The sequence below is a fragment of the Coregonus lavaretus genome, assembly GCF_964263955.1.
Source record: "Coregonus lavaretus genome assembly, chromosome: 26".
Taxonomy (NCBI): domain Eukaryota; kingdom Metazoa; phylum Chordata; class Actinopteri; order Salmoniformes; family Salmonidae; genus Coregonus; species Coregonus lavaretus.
In genome coordinates this window covers 1,503,181-1,521,961 of record NC_140013.1, presented here as the reverse complement: position 1 = coordinate 1,521,961, position 18,781 = coordinate 1,503,181, and the positions used below count along the sequence as shown (strand labels likewise).

The following is an 18,781-nucleotide window of genomic DNA, read 5'->3' as shown; positions in this document are numbered from 1 at the left end:
GGTCGGCCTGATCACCGACAATGATGAGACAGCCTATATGGAGGAGGTCAGAGACCTGGCCGTGTGGTGCCAGGGGAACAACCTCTCCCTCAACGTGATCAAGACAAAGGAGATGATTGTGGACTACAGGAAAAGGAGGACCGAGCACACCCCCATTCTCATCGACTGGGCTGTAGTGGAGCAGGTTTAGAGCTTCAAGTTCCTTGGTGTCCACATCACCAACAAACTATCATGGTCCAAACACACCAAGACAGTCATGAAGAGGTCATGACAAAGCCTATTCCCCCTCAGGAGACTGAAAAGATTTGGTATGGGTGCTCAGATCCTCAAAAACTTCTAGAGTTGCACCACCGAGAGCATCCTGACTGGTTGCTTTACTGCCTGGTATGGCAACTGCTCGGCCTCTGACCGCAAGGCACTACAGAGGGTAGTGTGTATGGCCCAGCACATCACTGGGGCCAAGCTTCCTGCCATCCAGGACCTCTATTACAGGCAGTGTCAGAGGAAGGCCCTAAATATTGTCAAAGACTCCAGCCACCCTAGTCATAGACTGTTCTCTCTGCTACCGCACGGCAAGCGCTACTGGAGTGCCAAGTCTAAGTCCAAAAGGCTTCTTAACAGCTTCTACCCCCAAGCCATAAGACTCCTGAACAGCTAATCAAATGGCTAACTATAGTCTCCTCAACTTGCTCAATCTCCACATTATTCATTAAAAATATTTAGTTCAGGTTTTAGTAAATGATTTGTCCCAAATACAATGCTTTTAGTTTTTGAAATATTTATGACTAATTTATTCCTTGCCACCCATTCTGAAACTAACTGCAGCTCTTTGTTAAGTGTTGCTGTCATTTCAGTCTGTGTGGTAGCTGACGTGTACAGAGTTGAGTCATACATAGACACACTGGCTTTACTCAAGTGGCATGTCGTTAGTAAAGATTGAAAACAGTAAGGGGCATAGACAGCTGCCGAGGGAATTCCTGATTCTACCTGGATTTTGTTGGAGAGGCTTCCATTAAAGAATGCCCTCTGTGTTCTGTTAGACAGGTAACTCTTCATCCACAATATAGCAGGGGGTGTAAAGCCCCCCTGGTAGCTCAGTTGGTAGAGCATGGTGCTTGCAACACCAGGGTTGTGGGTTCGATTCCCACGGGGGCCAGTATGAAAATGTATGCACTCACTAACTGTAAGTCGCTCTGGATAAGAGCGTCTGCTAAATGACTAAAACTGTTATATATTTTTTTTATGTAAATAAGACATACGTTTTTTCAGCAACAGACTATGATCGATAATCTCAAAAGCCACACTGAAGTGTAACAAAACATCCCCCACAATCGTTTTTTTTTCATCAGTTTCTCTCAGCCAATCATCAGTAATTTGTGTCAGTGCTGTGTTTGTTGAATGTCCTTCCCTATAAGCGTGCTGAAAGTCTGTTGTCAATTTGTTTACTGTAAAATAGCATTTTATCTGGTCAAACACCATTTTTTTCAAACCTTTACTAAGGGTTGGTAACAGGCTGATTGGTCAGCTATTTGAGCCAGTTAAGGGGGCTTTACTATTCTTAGGTAGGGGAATAACTTTTGCTTCCATCCAGGCCTGAGGGCACACACTTTCTAGTAAGCTTAAATCGAATATATTGCAAATAGGAGTAGCTATATCGTCCGCTATTATCCTCAGTAATTTTCCATCCAAGTTGTCAGGCCCCGGTGGCTTGTCATTGTTGATCGACAATAATATTTTTTCACCTCTTCCTCACTTACTTTACGGAATTCAAAATTACAATGTTTGTCTTTCATAATTTGGTCAGATATACTTGGATGTGTAGAGTCAGCATTTGTTGCTGGCATGTCATGCCTAAGTTTGCAAATCTTGCCAATGAAAAAATCATTAAAGTATTTGGCAATATCAGTGGGTTTTGTGATGAATGAGCAGTTTGATTCAATGTATGATGGAGTGGGGTTTACCTTTTTGCCCAAAATGTCATTTAAGGTGCACCAAAGCTTTTTACAATCATTCTTTATGTGATTCATCTTTGTTTCATAGTGTAGTTTCTTCTTCTTTTTATTCAGTTTAGTCACATGATTTCTCAATTAGCTGCATGTTCAACAAATCTATTTGCCATTTATTTTGCATCATCCCTCTCAACCATACAATTTTTCAATTCCTCATCAGTCCACTGGGATTTAACAGTTTTTACAGTCATTTTCTTAATGGGTGCATGCTTATTAGTGTGAACGCATCAGCTTGTCCGAAACACCCTAACAGAGGCGGGAGGCATAAAATGAACAGACCAGAGGCAGTGGTGCTGGTTCCTTTTCTTTTTGTATTGTTTACCAAACGGGTCTTCTTTCGCCCAACAAAATAACTCCAGTACAGGGTAATGTCCAACGCTGAGACACCAGCGTAACAAAACAAATAAACATAAACTAAGCCGTTGACCAAAAGGCCATGGCCAAAAAGGGAAAGCAAAACAAAAAACGGCTAATCCTATCTTTAGACTATCGTCTACACATTATAGTTACAGGAGGAATGCTTCTCTCTACCTACAGCCTGCATTGGTTAACAAAGAGACAGGGTGCCCCAGTCAAAGCCGCTTTCTCTGAGGTAGGCAATCCGACGTCCTCACATGAACATGTCTCTACTCCCAATTCTCCCCTCAGCTCCTCTCCTGGCACAATTATATAGAGTAAGACACAAAGCAATTAGTGGCTCCAGCTGTGTACTAATTGGCTTTACACCTGGGTACCTATCCCCTGAGGAGGGTGCTGTCGTGTCGTCTTCCTCCGGCTGGTCACTGAACTCTCATATAAGCAATTTCCTAAATGTGTCAAGTGCAGCGTCTGGTTGCTCGTCATTACATACAACAAATATTCTTCACATCAACAACAAAGGAATCACTACAAAACTTATTGTATGACCTCTTATACACTATATTAGGCCCAGCCTTTGGAACTTTGGTTTTCCTAGATATGGCTACTATATTGTGATCACTACATCCTATGGATTTGGATACTGCTTTCAAACAAATTTCTGCAGCATTAGTAAAGATATGATCAATACATGTTGAGGATTTCATTCCTGAACTGTTTGTAACTACCCTGGTAGGTTGATTGATAACCTGAACCAGGTTGCAGTCACTAGTTACAGTTTGAAGCTTTCTCTTGAGTGGACAGCCTGATGAAAGCCAGTCAATATTTAAATCACCCAGAAAGTATACCTCTCTATTGATATCACATATTTTATCAAGCATTTCACACGTTATCCAGATACTGACTTGGTGGTCTATAGCAGCTTCCCACCAGAATGGGCTTTAGGTGAGGCAGATGAACCTGTAGCCATATTACTTCAACAGTATTTAACCTGAGATCCTCTCTAAGTTTTACAGGAATGTGGTTCTGAATATAGACCGCAACACCGCCCCCGTTGTCATTTCTGTATTTTCTGCAAATGTTATAACCTTGTATTGCTACCACTGTATCATCAATGGTATTCTCTAAGTGAGTTTCAGAGATTGTCAGAATATGAATGTCATATGTTACTAGCAAATGATTGATTTTATGAATCTTGTTTCTTAAGCTACATATGTTAACGTGGGTTATTTATAACACTTTTCTGGAATGCTTGATTATTTTTCTTGCTTTACTGGGAAGCTTAGCAGAGGTAGACATACTCTGGTTATTTTTCTTAGTGCAGGGTGAGCTGCACACAGTGGACTCCTACTAGGGCACACCACCTCAGTGCTAACAGTATTACTCTGGTTCATATGCATATAAGTACTGCATACAATAGCTGTAGGATCAGTTATGGAGGGCTAAAAGTCTGCTGAACCGTTCAATGCCACGATTTAGATTCAGGTGTTCTGAGCTGCCCTTCATTATGTCATTTGACCCCACATGAACCATGAAAGTATCAGCCCCCGGTGACTGACTCACAGCCTTGGGAATCAACCTGGTGATATCCTGAACTTTTGCCCCAGGAAAACACAAAGTATTTGCCCCAGGTACAGATATATGCCTCACCATTGAACTCCCTATCACAATCACCAGAATGATCCGGCCTCTGCCTATAAAAACATTTATAACTGATGGGATACACAAGCTACATTCCTTGCCAAATGACGACAGTTTTATCACAAATTCTAAATGGACTGGTTGACTGAAGTAGGGAAATATGTTTTCCAACAATGAGCTGCAGTTTTGGAATAATTGCATAATTTACCGTTTACAGGCTACTTTGCAGTTGTCACTAGTTACCAAAGCCACAAAGTCAAAATTGGCTATATCGTAAAAATACATGTTTTTATTAATTTATTTGCTTTTTGGTCTTAATTTAAGGTTAGGATCAGGCATATAATTAACAGTGTGGTTAAGGTTAGCGTTAAGGGTTAGGTTTGAAATCAGATTTTAAAAAGCGAAATTGTAGAAAGAGGCAGGGTTAATGGCTTTGTGGCTGTGGTAACTAACGTTAGTGACGACCCGACTTTGCGAACTGCTGTTGGCATTTAGAATTGGTTAGCCTAGGCTACTACCCCCCTAAACATAGACAGGTTCCACGCTGACAGCGTACTTTCATCAGAATCATTAAGCCTAGGCCTACTCACCAAACAGATGTCGTGGCCATAATTCATCCCCATGCAGTGTTCAATGTAGAATTGTTAATCCATTTAGAAAATTCCAAGGAACACGCATAATTAACTAAATCAAACATCTGTACATCGAAAATAAGACATCTTTCGGTTTGTAACCTTGAAAAATATCTCTCTTTGAGAATAACTGTTCCAGATGCAAATGCAAATCACTTCGCACTATTCTGTTATATTTTATATTTTTTCTATAAAATATACTGAACAAAAAATATAAACGCAACATCCAACAATTTCAAAGATTTTACTGAGTTACAGTTCATATAAGGTAATCAGTCAATTGAAATAAATTAATTAGGCCCTAATCTCTGGATTTCACATGACTTGGTCACAGATACCTTTAAAAAAAAGTAGGGGCGTGACCACCATTTGCGTCATGCAGCACAACACATCTCCTTCACATAGAGTTGATCAGACTGTTGATTGTGGCCTGTTCAATGTTGCTGGATATTGGCGGGAACTGGAACACGCTGTCGTACATGTCGATCCAGAGCATCCCAAATATGCTCAATGGGTGACATCTCTGGTGAGTATGCAGGTCATGAAAGCACTGGGACATTTTCAGCTTCCAGGAATTGAATACAGATCCTTGTGACATGGGGCCGTGCCTTATTATGCTGAAACATTAGGTAATGGTGGCAGATGAATGGCACGAAAATGAGCCTTTTATTCTCCCCAGCACAAGGTGCACCTGTATATTGATCATGCTATTCAATGAGCTTCTTGATATGCCACACCTGTCAAGTGGATGGAATATATTGGCAAAGGAAAAATGCTCACTAACAGGGATGTAAACAAATTTGTGCACAACATTTGAGAGAAATAAGCTTGTTGTGCGTATGGAACATTTCTGGGATCTTCTATTTCAACTCATGAAACATGGGACCAACACTTTACATGTTGCATTTATATTTTTGTTCAGTTTAGGTGTCTTGACTGTGATAAGGGCTCTGGAAATAAGAGCGTCTTGTCTGCTAAATTAACAAAACAAGGTTATGCCATTGCACAGCCATAGACTTATACAAGCAAGCGCCACATTAATGAGGTTACTACCTTTTTGAAGATTGTGTTCCAAGATATAATATAATCAGTTGATATTACAGTTTCAATAAATTAATCTTAAATGGCCCTTGTTTTTTTATTGACTGAATGTATATGAGGCAATTTAACAATTAGGATTTGTTATCTGTAATGGTAATGATACATTAGGCATTGTTGTTCACTGTTGGCATATAGATAAATGCGCACATATTTTTCTCCTGTGCCACCCTTGTTCTAGTCATGCAAGTACAGTCAAAAAAGGTAAAATGCCCATCTCTATCCGTGAAGCATTTCTCTAAGCAGCAATTGTGTGTAATCTTCCCACATTGAATGCAATGTATTCACTTAGGCATCATGTATTGTGACGGCTCTCTTTTCGCAACACCATACCTGATTTACGGTTAACGGCTGATACCAGGCTGAAGCTGCAAGTAAAGTTGAGAAATACCCATAGACTTCAGTCACCGCATAATAGAAAAAACCCGCCCTATTTTGGAGATTTCGCAATTTGGGTTTTCCGTGGAGGGGAGGAGTTGAACTTTCTGGTACATGATTCACTTCCTTCATCATGGCAGTACGCAGAGCATTATTTATTTCCTTAAATGTAAATATGTTGTCGTAGCACTTAGCCTGTACCTATAAGCCAATAATGCAGCTTATGTTGAAGTCTAGAAGAAAGAATGGTGTCTGATTGAGGTATCGAATAGCCTGCTGAAAGAAGTATTTCTTTGGTGGCTTTATCTACTCCTAAATCCAACAACACAATGCGAGGAGTGTTATTTAACTTAAATTACCAGTGGTACCTGGGAGATCGCAAGGGGGGCTCGCGGTGAATTGCATATCAAGATACCTCAAAGTAGTTTACGACGGCTGGCAGTCATTTGTCAAACGGACAGGTACGTTTTATGTGTAATAGGCTATACTCTGTAGCCTACTGCCTAGATAATCTTGAGGGTGCTCGACTGTGTTTTAATTGGAAGGATTCCCAAGACCGTGTGGTTGCCGTTTTCCATATGATTTACTGACACGTGCTGAATGGTCCAGTAAATCAAGCCCGGTACTGGCACGGCCGCCGTGTCCCTCGTTCCTCTCTGATCATAAATTTGTCTGACTCAACTGCAGCCGGCTGTCACCTCACCCTACAATAGCCACTCTGCCCTACACGGCGTGTCACCTCTGGTCGCAGTCTTCAGCGCTACAGAGGGAACCGGTGGATTTGTGGAGATGTAAGTATTACCACATTGTGCTCTGTTGCCGTTTATTACCTATTGTGCACTGTTGCTGTACTAGTTGCATGTATAGACAATAGCTTTCCTTTTATTCACTCTCAGCCTATAATCCAAACAATTCAAGCAATAATGCTTTTCCCATACAGTGCAAGCAGAGAAATCTCTATACATCTATTGTAATTAATTTATGCGTTTTCATACAGTTTGTCAGTTTTGACAGAAAGACCCTCTTCTCCATCAGATTGTGATTGGACCTGGTTAAGCAAATGACAGACTGAGACATTGGCGTTTGTCTCGCTGTTGTCTGAGCTTGCTAGAGGACACAGGAAGAGTGCAATATCGATTATAGCAGATAATTAGATTTTCTTTCAGACATGAGTGCTCTTTTGTGGAAGCAGAATCAATTAATTTAAGATATAGATGCAAGTCCGTTTTAAGTAATTTCGTGATTCATTAGAAAACTTCTCCCTATCATCCTGATGATGATGAGAAATTCTAAGGCTAATTCAGGCAGTATAGGCGATGTTTCCAGAAAATTGGCTACTAAAGCAGTCATTTGTGACACTCAGATAAGCAGAAAGAAGATAGTGGTTTTTAGTTAAATTAGCCTAAGTAGCCTAACCTTAAATTAAAATGCTGTTGTGTCCAATATTGTATTGTACATCAAATGAAGTAGCCTAACTTTATTTTGCACAAGTCAGCTTATGTTACATTTGAGCAGAAACTAAAGTGAATATAAAGGGAGAGTTGAAAGAGATGGTTCACCCAAATTACATTTACATTTTAGTCATTTAGCAGACGCTCTTATCCAGAGCGATTTACAGTTAATGAGTGCATACATTTTTCATACTGGCCCCCCGTGGGAATCGAACCCACAACCCTGGCTTTGCAAGCGCCATGCTCTACCAACTGAGCTACAGGAGGCCTACATATAGGTTTCCTTACCCTGTTTATAGACTGCTTACAGGGTAAGAAAACCAATATGTAATTTGGTTGAACTATCCCTTTAAGATAAACATCTGTTTTCAGATTACACATCTGTGTGAGTTTAGTGTTCTTTTTGTTTTTCATGTTACGTACAGCGTCAGTGTATCTGTGTTTATATTTGACCATGTTTTGTGCCTTACATTTACGTCATTTAGCAGACGCTCTTATCCAGAGCGACTTACAAATTGGTGCATTCACCTTATAGCCAGTGGGATAACCACTTTCCAATGTAATTTTTTGTATAAATTATTATTATAATTTTTTTTTATCTTTGTATTTTTTCTTTTCTTTTCTTTTTTTCTTTTCATTAATTTTTTTTTTTGGGGGGGGGGTTGGGGTAAGGGGGGTGGGTAGAATGATTACTTTATCCTATCCCAGGTATTCCTTAAAGAGGTGGGGTTTCAAATGTCTCCGGAAGGTGGTGAGTGACTCCGCTGTCCTGGCGTCGTGAGGGAGCTTGTTCCACCATTGGGGTGCCAGAGCAGCGAACAGTTTTGACTGGGCTGAGCGGGAACTATGCTTCCGCAGAGGTAGGGGAGCCAGCAGGCCAGAGGTGGATGAACGCAATGCCCTCGTTTGGGTGTAGGGACTGATCAGAGCCTGAAGGTATGGAGGTGCCGTTCCCCTCACAGCTCCGTAGGCAAGCACCATGGTCTTGTAGCAGATGCGAGCTTCAACTGGAAGCCAGTGGAGTGTGCGGAGGAGCGGGGTGACGTGAGAGAACTTGGGAAGGTTGAACACCAGACGGGCTGCGGCATTCTGGATGAGTTGTAGGGGTTTAATGGCACAGGCAGGGAGCCCAGCCAACAGCGAGTTGCAGTAATCCAGACGGGAGATGACAAGTGCCTGGATTAGGACCTGTGCCGCTTCCTGTGTAAGGCAGGGTCGTACTCTCCGAATGTTGTAGAGCATGAACCTACAGGATCGGGTCACCGCCTTGATGTTAGCGGAGAACGACAGGGTGTTGTCCAGGGTCACGCCAAGGCTCTTCGCACTCTGGGAGGAGGACACAACGGAGTTGTCAACCGTGATGGCGAGATCATGGAACAGGCAGTCCTTCCCCGGGAGGAAGAGCAGCTCCGTCTTGCCAAGGTTCAGCTTGAGGTGGTGATCCGTCATCCATACTGATATGTCTGCCAGACATGCAGAGATGCGATTCGCCACCTGGTTATCAGAAGGGGGAAAGGAGAAGATTAGTTGTGTGTCGTCTGCGTAGCAATGATAGGAGAGGCCATGTGAGGATATGACAGAGCCAAGTGACTTGGTGTATAGCGAGAATAGGAGAGGGCCTAAAACTGAGCCCTGGGGGACACCAGTGGTGAGAGCACGTGGTGCGGAGACAGCTTCTCGCCACGCCACTTGGTAGGAGCGACTGGTCAGGTAGGATGCAATCCAAGAGTGAGCCGCGCCGGAGATGCCCAGCTCGGAGAGGGTGGAGAGGAGGAACTGATGGTTCACAGTATCAAATGCAGCAGACAGGTCTAGAAGGACAAGAGCAGAGGAGAGAGAGTTAGCTTTAGCAGTGCGGAGAGCCTCCGTGACTCAGAGAAGAGCAGTCTCAGTTGAATGACCAGTCTTGAAACCTGACTGGTTTGGATCAAGAAGGTCATTCTGAGAGAGATAGCAAGAGAGTTGGCTAAAGACGGCACGCTCAATAGTTTTGGAGAGAAAAGAAAGAAGGGATACTGGTCTGTAGTTGTTGACATCAGAGGGATCGAGTGTTGGTATTTTGAGAAGGGGTGCAACTCTCGCTCTCTTGAAGACGGAAGGGACATAGCCAGCGGTCAAAGATGAGTTGATCGGTGAGGTAAGGAAGAAGGTCACCGGAGATGGTCTGGAGAAGAGAGGAGGGGATAGGTTCAAGCGGGCAGGTTGTTGGGCGGCCTGCCGTCACAAGTCGCAAGATTTTATCTGGAGAGAGAGGGGAGAAAGAAGTCAAAGCATAGGGTAGGGCAGTGTGAGCAGGACCAGCAGTGTCATTTGACTTAACAAACGAGGATCGGTTGTCGTCAACCTTCTTTTCAAATTGGTTGACGAAGTCATCCACAGAGAGGGAGGAGGGGGGGGGGGGGGGGATTCAGCAGGGAGGAGAATGTGGCAAAGAGCTTCCTAGGGTTAGAGGCAGATGCTTGGAATTTAGAGTGGTAGAAAGTGGCCTTAGCAGCAGAAACAGATGAAGAAAATGTAGAGAGGAGGGAGTGAAAAGATGCCAGGTCCGCAGGGAGTCTAGTTTTCTTCCATTTCCGCTCAGCTGCCCGGAGCTCTGTTCTGTGAGCTCGCAATGAGTCATCAAGCCACGGAGCTGGAGGGGAGGACCGAGCCGGCCGGGAGGATAGGGGACATAGAGAGTCAAAGGATACAGAAAGGGAGGAGAGGAGGGTTGAGGAGGCAGAATCAGGAGATTGGAGGGAGAAGGATTGAGCAGAGGGAAGAGATGATAGGATGGAAGAGGAGAGAGTAGCGGGAGAGAGAGAGCGAAGGTTGCGACGGCGCATTACCATCTGTGTAGGGGCAGAGTGAGAAGTGTTGGAGGAGAGCGAGAGAGAAAAGGATACAAAGTAGTGATCGGAGACATGGAGGGGAGTTGCAGTGAGATTAGTAGAACAACAGCATCTAGTAAAGATGAGGTCAAGCGTATTGCCTGCCTTGTGAGTAGGGGGGGACGGTGAGAGGGTGAGGTCAAAAAAGGAGAGGAGTGGAAAGAAGGAGGCAGAGAGAAATGAGTCAAATGTAGACGTAGGGAGGTTGAAATCCCCCAGAACTGTGAGGGGTGAGCCATCCTCAGGAAAGGAACTTATCAAGGCGTCAAGCTCATTGATGAACTCTCCAAGGGAACCTGGAGGGCGATAGATGACAAGGATATTAAGCTTAAATGGGCTAGTGACTGTGACAGCATGGAATTCAAATGAGGAGATAGACAGATGGGTCAGGGGAAAAATTGAGAATGTCCACTTGGGAGAGATGAGGATTCCTGTGCCACCACCCCGCTGACCAGATGCTCTCGGGGTATGCGAGAACACATGGTCAGTTGAAGAGAGAGCAGTAGGAGTAGCAGTGTTTTCAGTGGTAATCCATGTTTCCGTCAGCGCCAAGAAGTCGAGGGACTGGAGGGTAGCATAGGCTGAGATGAACTTTGCCTTGTTGGCAGCAGAACGGCAGTTCCAGAGGCTGCCTGAGACCTGGAACTCCACGTGGGTGGTGCGTGCAGGGACCACCAGGTTAGAGAGGCAGCAGCCACGCGGTGTGAGGCGTTTGTATAGCCTGTGTGGAGAGGAGAGAACAGGGATAGGCAGAGGCATAGTTGACAGGCTGCAGCAAATGGCTACAATAATGCAGAGGAGATCGGAATGAAATGAACTAAACATCTGGGAAAGGAGAGAGCGGGGCCTCCCTCACCACAACTCCCAAAAATAACTCTCACAACTTCCACCTCAGAAACTATATAATTGTTGTAAACTACAGCGGTTCAATGTTTTCTAGGAATAGACTAACTTAGTTTATTCAGCTAGCTAACTAGGTACAGTATTATTCTGTGAAAATCGTCCGGGCACCTAGTCATAAGACGCCACAGCCAGCTAGCATGCCGGACTCCAACAACACGGTTTAGCGCCAATACTCGGCCACAACAAACCACCAGTGTATCAACACGCAAGCAGATCGTTCGTGTCTGTGTCTAACGTTGTGGGTTAGTCCCGACAGCTTGAGCGAGTCCGTCGTCAACTTATTCAGCCAGTTAGTTAGCTAGAATAGTTAGCAAACTAGCTAGCCATTGCTTTCAGACAAAGAAGAACCCCTCCTTTCACGGCACGAACACACAGAGAGAGCCAAACTAACGTTAACTAGTCACCCATGTCCCGAATTCCTTGAACGACTCGGGCTACCAATATGTAAAAAACAAAACACAACTGTAGGTTATGATTTACCCCTAGCAGCTACTGTTAGATAGCCAAGTGCAAAGCTAGTCTTGGTCATAGAGTCCTCTCATCTTCATTTCTGTGTTTCTAATATACCTATTCCACATTTCACTGTGTCTCAGGCTGGAATTCAATCAAAACCGCCTCAACAGTTTCTTTAATTACAAACTAATGCTCATGCATGCATACTTTTTATTCTGATGAATATCTATACTATATGTGGGTAGTCTACCTGGTTGTTGTTGTAGATTTTACAGTACACTTTTAGAAAAAATGGTTCCAAAAGGGTTCTTTGCCTGTCCCCAATAGGAGAACCATTTTGGGTTCCATGTAGAACCCTCTGTGGAAATGGTTTTACATGGAACCAAAATGGGTTATTCAAAGGGTTATCCTATGGGGACAGCCAAATAACCCTTTTAGGTTCTAGATAGCACTTCGTTTTATACTCTTAGAAAAAAAATCTGTGATTTTATTTGACTATGGGAATCAAGAGCTATGCTCTAAATACTGCAGAGCGGGTTTGATCGAATTGAGCCCTAAGTGTCTCCAAGTTATATTTAATTCTACATCTCTGTTCAGTGCCAGTGTATCTGGACAGGCAGACCAAGCAAAGTGTAATGATGTCATGTCATAGTATTGTGAGGACCGAGGTAGAGTTACGAGATAATTGGTTTGGGGCCATGGAGTCTACATTCCTTATGTCAAAGGAGATTACTGATGTTTAGGGTAGTATGATTGATGGACAGGATATAATGACTTGGGGCAAAGGGTAATAACAACAGAGAAAGGGAGTGCCTATGATGGTTGCCAGATGTATGTGAAAGGAAGGATAACCAAGAGTATAAAAGCTGTGAGATTTGTGTGTGTGGGCAGTTCAACTGACAAAGGGCAGAGCTATGTCCGTTTGTTAGATGAACCCACAAGCTCGTGATCCAATAAATACTTGGTATAAGATCTCCACAGAATGTCTAAGTAAATTCTTACATCCTTGATTACTTGAATACCAGAGAAACTCATCATAACACCAAGCCAAGTTTTCTGAGTGCCTCAGTCAGTGATAGTATGGCACAGAGACTTTGGGCAGAAGGTAGCAGCCTCTTGTTCATCTCCCTCTGTGCTTTTGCAGTAAAAAGCGGTGATCGATGTTGTTGTTGTGGAGGTGGAGGCATCCATGTGCCTCCGGGGAGCCGCCACCCGCCATTACCTACCTCAGTCCTTTCATGCGTGGCAAATCACCATCATTTTGTATCCCCCTTCTCTCCTTTCCTCCACTTCTCTCTTTACTCTCTCCTTCCCTCCACTTCTCTCTTTCTCTCTCACATTCCCGATCTCGTCTCCTTCTCTCCAGCTCTCTCTTTCTTTCTGTCTCCTTCCCTCCATCTGTCTCTCTCTTTCTCTCTCCTTACCCCTATCTCTCTCTTTATCTCTTTACCTTCAACTCATCAACTCTCTCTCCATCTGCCTCTCCTATGACCCTGTCCCTCCAACTCTCTCTCCCTCTCTCTCTCTCCATCTGCCTCTCCTATGACCCTGTCCCTCCAACTCTCTCTCCCTCTCTCTCTCTCCATCTGCCTCTCCTATGACCCTGTCCCTCCAACTCTCTCTCCCTCTCTCTCTCTCCATCTGCCTCTCCTATGACCCTGTCCCTCCAACTCTCTCTCCCTCTCTCTCTCTCCATCTGCCTCTCCTATGACCCTGTCCCTCCAACTCTCTCTCCCTCTCTCTCTCTCCATCTGCCTCTCCTATGACCCTGTCCCTCCAACTCTCTCTCCCTCTCTCTCTCTCCATCTGCCTCTCCTATGACCCTGTCCCTCCAACTCTCTCTCCCTCTCTCTCTCTCCATCTGCCTCTCCTATGACCCTGTCCCATCATTTAGTCTCTTTCACCTCAACCCCCTGCAAAGTGTGACAACTGACCGAGTGCTAAATCAATGTATGTATAATTAATAGCTGAGTTATTGTAGAGATCGAGGCAGACGTATTGTAATGATTTCCCTCTTCCTCCCCAGGGTTCTCTTCACCACAGCTCTCCTGTCTCTCTCAGTCGCCATGGTGGGAGTAGGAGGGGCTACTCCAGCCGCCACTCAATCCAGTGTCCACTCAGGTGAGTGGCAGTTCAGACAAGGTTTTGATTGGTCAGTATTATGCTCCACTCCAAATATGACCCCTAGTCCCCTCCGTAGCAAATTAATGTAGATTAGAAAAGATTGGATGTGAATATGAGAATAGCTCCGCTTTGCTAAATGGAGTTCACACCATATTTATTACACCTATCCAGTCCTTCCCAAACTGTCCCACATCTACGTGTTTAGGGTGTAGGGGCTTGGGGTAGAGTCCTACACGGGTCAGTTTTTTTGAGCCACACCCGCCCCACGCCAGCCACATCAATTTCGAGCCCCACCAGATACCCGACACCAGGACAGATTTTTCTCCACAACCCGACCCACCCGGATTGAATTGTTCCGAGAGCTGATCCGTTACCCGCCATATGACATTAATTTAATGATTTAAAAAAAAAAATGAATCCAGAGTAGTAGGCTTTATTATAATTATTACTATTAGGCTATTATTACTAGTCCCCTTATTCAACATTTGGATAAAAGGAAACCATACCATGAATTAAGAACAATATGTTTTTATTTTCACAATGTGATGCGTCACTCAAATCGCTTTAAGAAACATTGCCTTCTATCACCAAGTAAAATTCTGAGTATGTGCAAATGTCCTTGGCAAATAAAGGTGATTCTGATTCTAATTAGCCTTCTTACCTAATGAAAGCCTATAGCCGACATAATAAAACAATACCTTTACATTCAATATTGTTTAGATAATCAAATAGTTTAGGCCTAATTCAAACTTAAAGAAACCATTCCCAGGATAGAATATAGGCTGCAAAAATAGGCTACATTTATTTAGTAGGCTACTCTAAATCTGATCACCCCCACCGGTTAATACTTCATATGGCCTGCGTATGCCTGAATTCATGTAATGATTAACTGATAATTAACAGAATTATCGAAAACAAATAGGCCTACCTGCTTGTACTTTGTGTAGGCTGTGTATCCATCTATCGCGTTGTTGACCTTCCAAACTGGGGATTTCACTCGCGCAGCACTATTCCCTTATCATAACCTTTCTTTATATTTCTCCGGTTAGGCCTACGTTAGCCATTTTTGAGTGAGCTCGGCTATCCAAGAAAAGTAAACTTGGCAACGTGCCGTATTCTCACATGGGGAGAATGAACATAAACTCTGAGCGTGGACGAATTAGAAAGTTTTAGCACCACACAAATACAGTGAGGGAAAAAAGTATTTGATCCCCTGCTGATTTTGTACGTTTGCCCACTGACAAAGAAATGATCAGTCTATAATTTTAATGGTAGGTTTATTTGAACAGTGAGAGACAGAATAACAACAAAAAAATCCAGAAAAACGCATGTCAAAAATGTTATGAATTGATTTGCATTTTAATGAGGGAAATATATATTTGACCCCTCTGCAAAATATGACTTAGTACTTGGTGGCAAAACCCTTGTTGGCAATCACAGAGGTCAGAAGTTTCTTGTAGTTGGCCACCAGGTTTGCACACATCTCAGGAGGGATTTTGTCCCACTCCTCTTTGCAGATCTTCTCCAAGTCATTAAGGTTTCGAGGCTGACGTTTGGCAACTCGAACCTTCATCTCCCTCCACAGATTTTCTATGGGATTAAGGTCTGGAGACTGGCTAGGCCACTCCAGGACCTTAATGTGCTTCTTCTTGAGCTACTCCTATGTTGCCTTGGCCATGTGTTTTGGGTCATTGTCATGGTGGAATACCCATCCACGACCGATTTTCAATGCCCTGGCAGAGGGAAGGAGGTTCTCACCCAAGATTTGACGGTACATGGCCCCGTCCATCGTCCCTTTGATGCGGTGAAGTTGTCCTGTCCCCTTACCAGAAAAACACCCCCAAAGCATAATGTTTCCACCTCCATGTTTGACGGTGGGGATGGTGTTCTTGGGGTCATAGGCAGCATTCCTCCTCCTCCAAACACGGCGAGTTGAGTTGATACCAAAGAGCTCGATTTTGGTCTCATCTGACCACAACACTTTCACCCAGATGTTCATTGGCAAACTTCAGACGGGCATGTATATGTGATATCTTGAGCAGGGGGACCTTGCGGGCGCTGCAGGATTTCAGTCCTTCACGGCGTAGCGTGTTACCAATTGTTTTCTTGGTGACTATGGTCCCAGCTGTCTTGAGATCATTGACAAGATCCTCCCGTGTAGTTCTGGGCTGAATCTTCACCGTTCTCATGATCATTGCAACTCCACGAGGTGAGATCTTGCATGGAGCCCCAGGCCGAGGGAGATTGACAGTTATTTTGTGTTTCTTCCATTTGCGAATAATCGCACCAACTGTTGTCACCTTCTCACCAAGCTGCTTGCCGATGTCTTGTAGCCCATTCCAGCCTTGTGTAGGTCTTGGCCATGGTGGAGAGTTTGGAATCTGATTAATTGATTGCTTCTGTGGACAGGTGTCTTTTTTTATACAGGTAACAAACTGAGATTAGGAGCACTCCCTTTAAGAGTGTGCTCCTAATCTCAGCTCGTTACCTGTATAAAAGACACCTGGGAGACAGAAATCTTTCTGATTGAGAGGGGGTCAAATACTTATTCCCTCATTAAAATGCAAATCAATTTATAACATTTTTGACATGCGTTTTTCAGGATTTTTTTGTTTTAAAATTATAGACTGATAATTTCTTTGTCAGTGGGCAAACGTACAAAATCAGCAGGGGATCAAATACTTTTTTCCCTCACTGTAAGGGACAGTTCCTGGTTCCGCACACTCTCAATGCATGCGTGGCTGGTAGCCTTATGTCTGCCTCGCCATTCACAGAATGAAATTTGTATTTGGAAGTGTATTTTCTTGATTTAAAATGTTTGCAGGACTCTAGCTTGGGGTTGACTTGGCATTGGGAATTCGAGAATAGGTTGACAGGCCCTTTATGTTTCTGGTTGAATTAGCACATTCTCTGGCTGAATCTCAAACCGAACACTTGGCCCCTAAGCCCTTTATCGAGTGGCCACTTGCTGTTGTGTTCGGTAGTGATCACTTGAGTCTGCAAGATGCACACTCAACGTCCCAACTGCCACTTGTCAATATTCCAAATTTCAAAATCCATTCGCGAACATTGTCTCCTGTGACCTGTCTTCTTGACTTGCCTAGTTAAATAAAGGTTGAATAAAAATGTAATTAAATTGTTGTAGCATGACACAGACGCATACTCCGATAGGCAGTGAGAAAGTTGTAAAAATAAACCCACATCTCTCTACTCCTGCACAAAATATGTGCAAGTATATTGGTCACCAGTGATTTCATCAGTTGGTTTTAGCATGTTGTAACCTGCCTGCTGCAAAAAGAGTGGGTGAAAACTCGCTTTGGTGACTTCCTTATGTTATAAAAAACATTTTACCAAGACAAATATGATTTTTCATGTTCTGAATCGTTCAGTGTGATCTTTCTCTAACAAATCATTAACATTATATAAAAAAAGTTCAGATTTCGTAACCTAAAACATCTGATAATAAGCACCGAGCTCTGTTGACAGAGCGGTGCCACTTTCTTGCTGCAACTGTTGAGTATTTTTCATGTTGTGGTGGTCGTCTGCAAAGTTGTATCCGCGAGTCGCAAAATGAACATGACACAAGCTGAATTAAATGTAAAAGGGTTTGAAAATAAAAACCTTGCAGTATTCTCAGTGCTCCGTTGACATTTCATAGAGATACGCTTGTTTTTGTGAGAAATCTTCAAAACATTACTGGAATTTCGCATTAATCCTTAAGAGTCGATTGACACACCTGTGTGTCAATCTAAGTAATATAATAATAAAATCCCCATCAAAATCCGTCAATTTAAGCTAGAGATTTGTCAGACCATGAGACATCCCGAAAATCGGTCTTCTCACAAAAACGGTTTGGCCTACAAAACTATTATGACCACTCTATGGAAAGGGGAGACTCTCACGAACACGATGGGGTCACGGGACCTGTCTGAATGCAAACCATACAAACAAATGGAAGTATGGAGGTAGTTTTGGTCATTACTAGATTTGGTCAAATGGTAAAGTGCATTATCCTCATGATTCCTCTAATGAAAGTGTGTGCCCTGCCCCTGTGCCTGTTTCTCAACTCTCAATATTCAGCTCAATCGCAACTATTTTACAACCAATATATTTGATATGGCTTTGAGATATGGAATGGTGCGCACGCAAAATGCACAATGACCGTTGCGAGGGCATAGGCCTATAGGTATCATGGGTAGTAGCCTACAACTGCAACGTTTTTTAGGACATTTAAATGTACTGTTGGATGAGTACATGGCTACTAGCAGTGGGTATTATATTTAGTTCAGGGTAAATTTGGCACTGGACAACTTGACCGCCAAGATTTAAATTTACCGGACATCCATATGCATTGGGTGCGTAATGCATTAGGGCGTCCACCCACGGTGCTCAAAATCACATTTTAGATTATTGTAATTCTTATTAACAGAATCTAAATTAGCCTGTAAAGTTGTAATAAAATTAAGTAAAACGATGTTCTTATACCAACATGACAGGTTTTATTGAAAAGCAAATCATTGTGTTGCATCTTCATCCCTGCTATAAATCATAAATTAATATCATTTAAAAAAAGAAAAAAACATTTAGCCTACACAACTTAATATAATTTGCAAACGACGTGTCCTATAGGCTATTTTGTATTAACATTTTAATAAATAACAAAACACTGCTGTTTTCAAATACAATCTAGGCCTCTCTAATTAAATTTAGCCTGGGAATTAACATTTTAATTAGGCCTAATAAATAATAAAACATGGCTGTCTAGGAACACCAGGGCGGCCCGCCCCACTCCCCATTCCCACTGCTATTCAGCACCACAGCAGTGGAAAGAGGACACTCTAGGCGGCCACAAAATGAAGAAATTA

General features: G+C 43.1%; 1 protein-coding gene across 2 annotated transcripts in view; it reads left to right on the top strand.

Moving 5' to 3' along the window:
* The first annotated feature begins 6,213 nt into the window (after window positions 1-6,213).
* LOC311102176 (interleukin-1 receptor accessory protein-like) overlaps window positions 6,214-18,781 on the top strand; it is a 68,013-nt gene continuing 55,445 nt past the window's right edge. Inside the window, exons 1-3 of one of the 2 annotated variants that reach the window (XM_084143425.1) lie at window positions 6,214-6,576; window positions 6,803-6,906; window positions 13,819-13,913. The gene's annotated coding sequence lies outside the window, so the exon portion shown is untranslated. The remainder of the gene's footprint in view (window positions 6,577-6,802; window positions 6,907-13,818; window positions 13,914-18,781) is intronic. The other variant, XM_084143424.1, reaches the window with a different exon arrangement.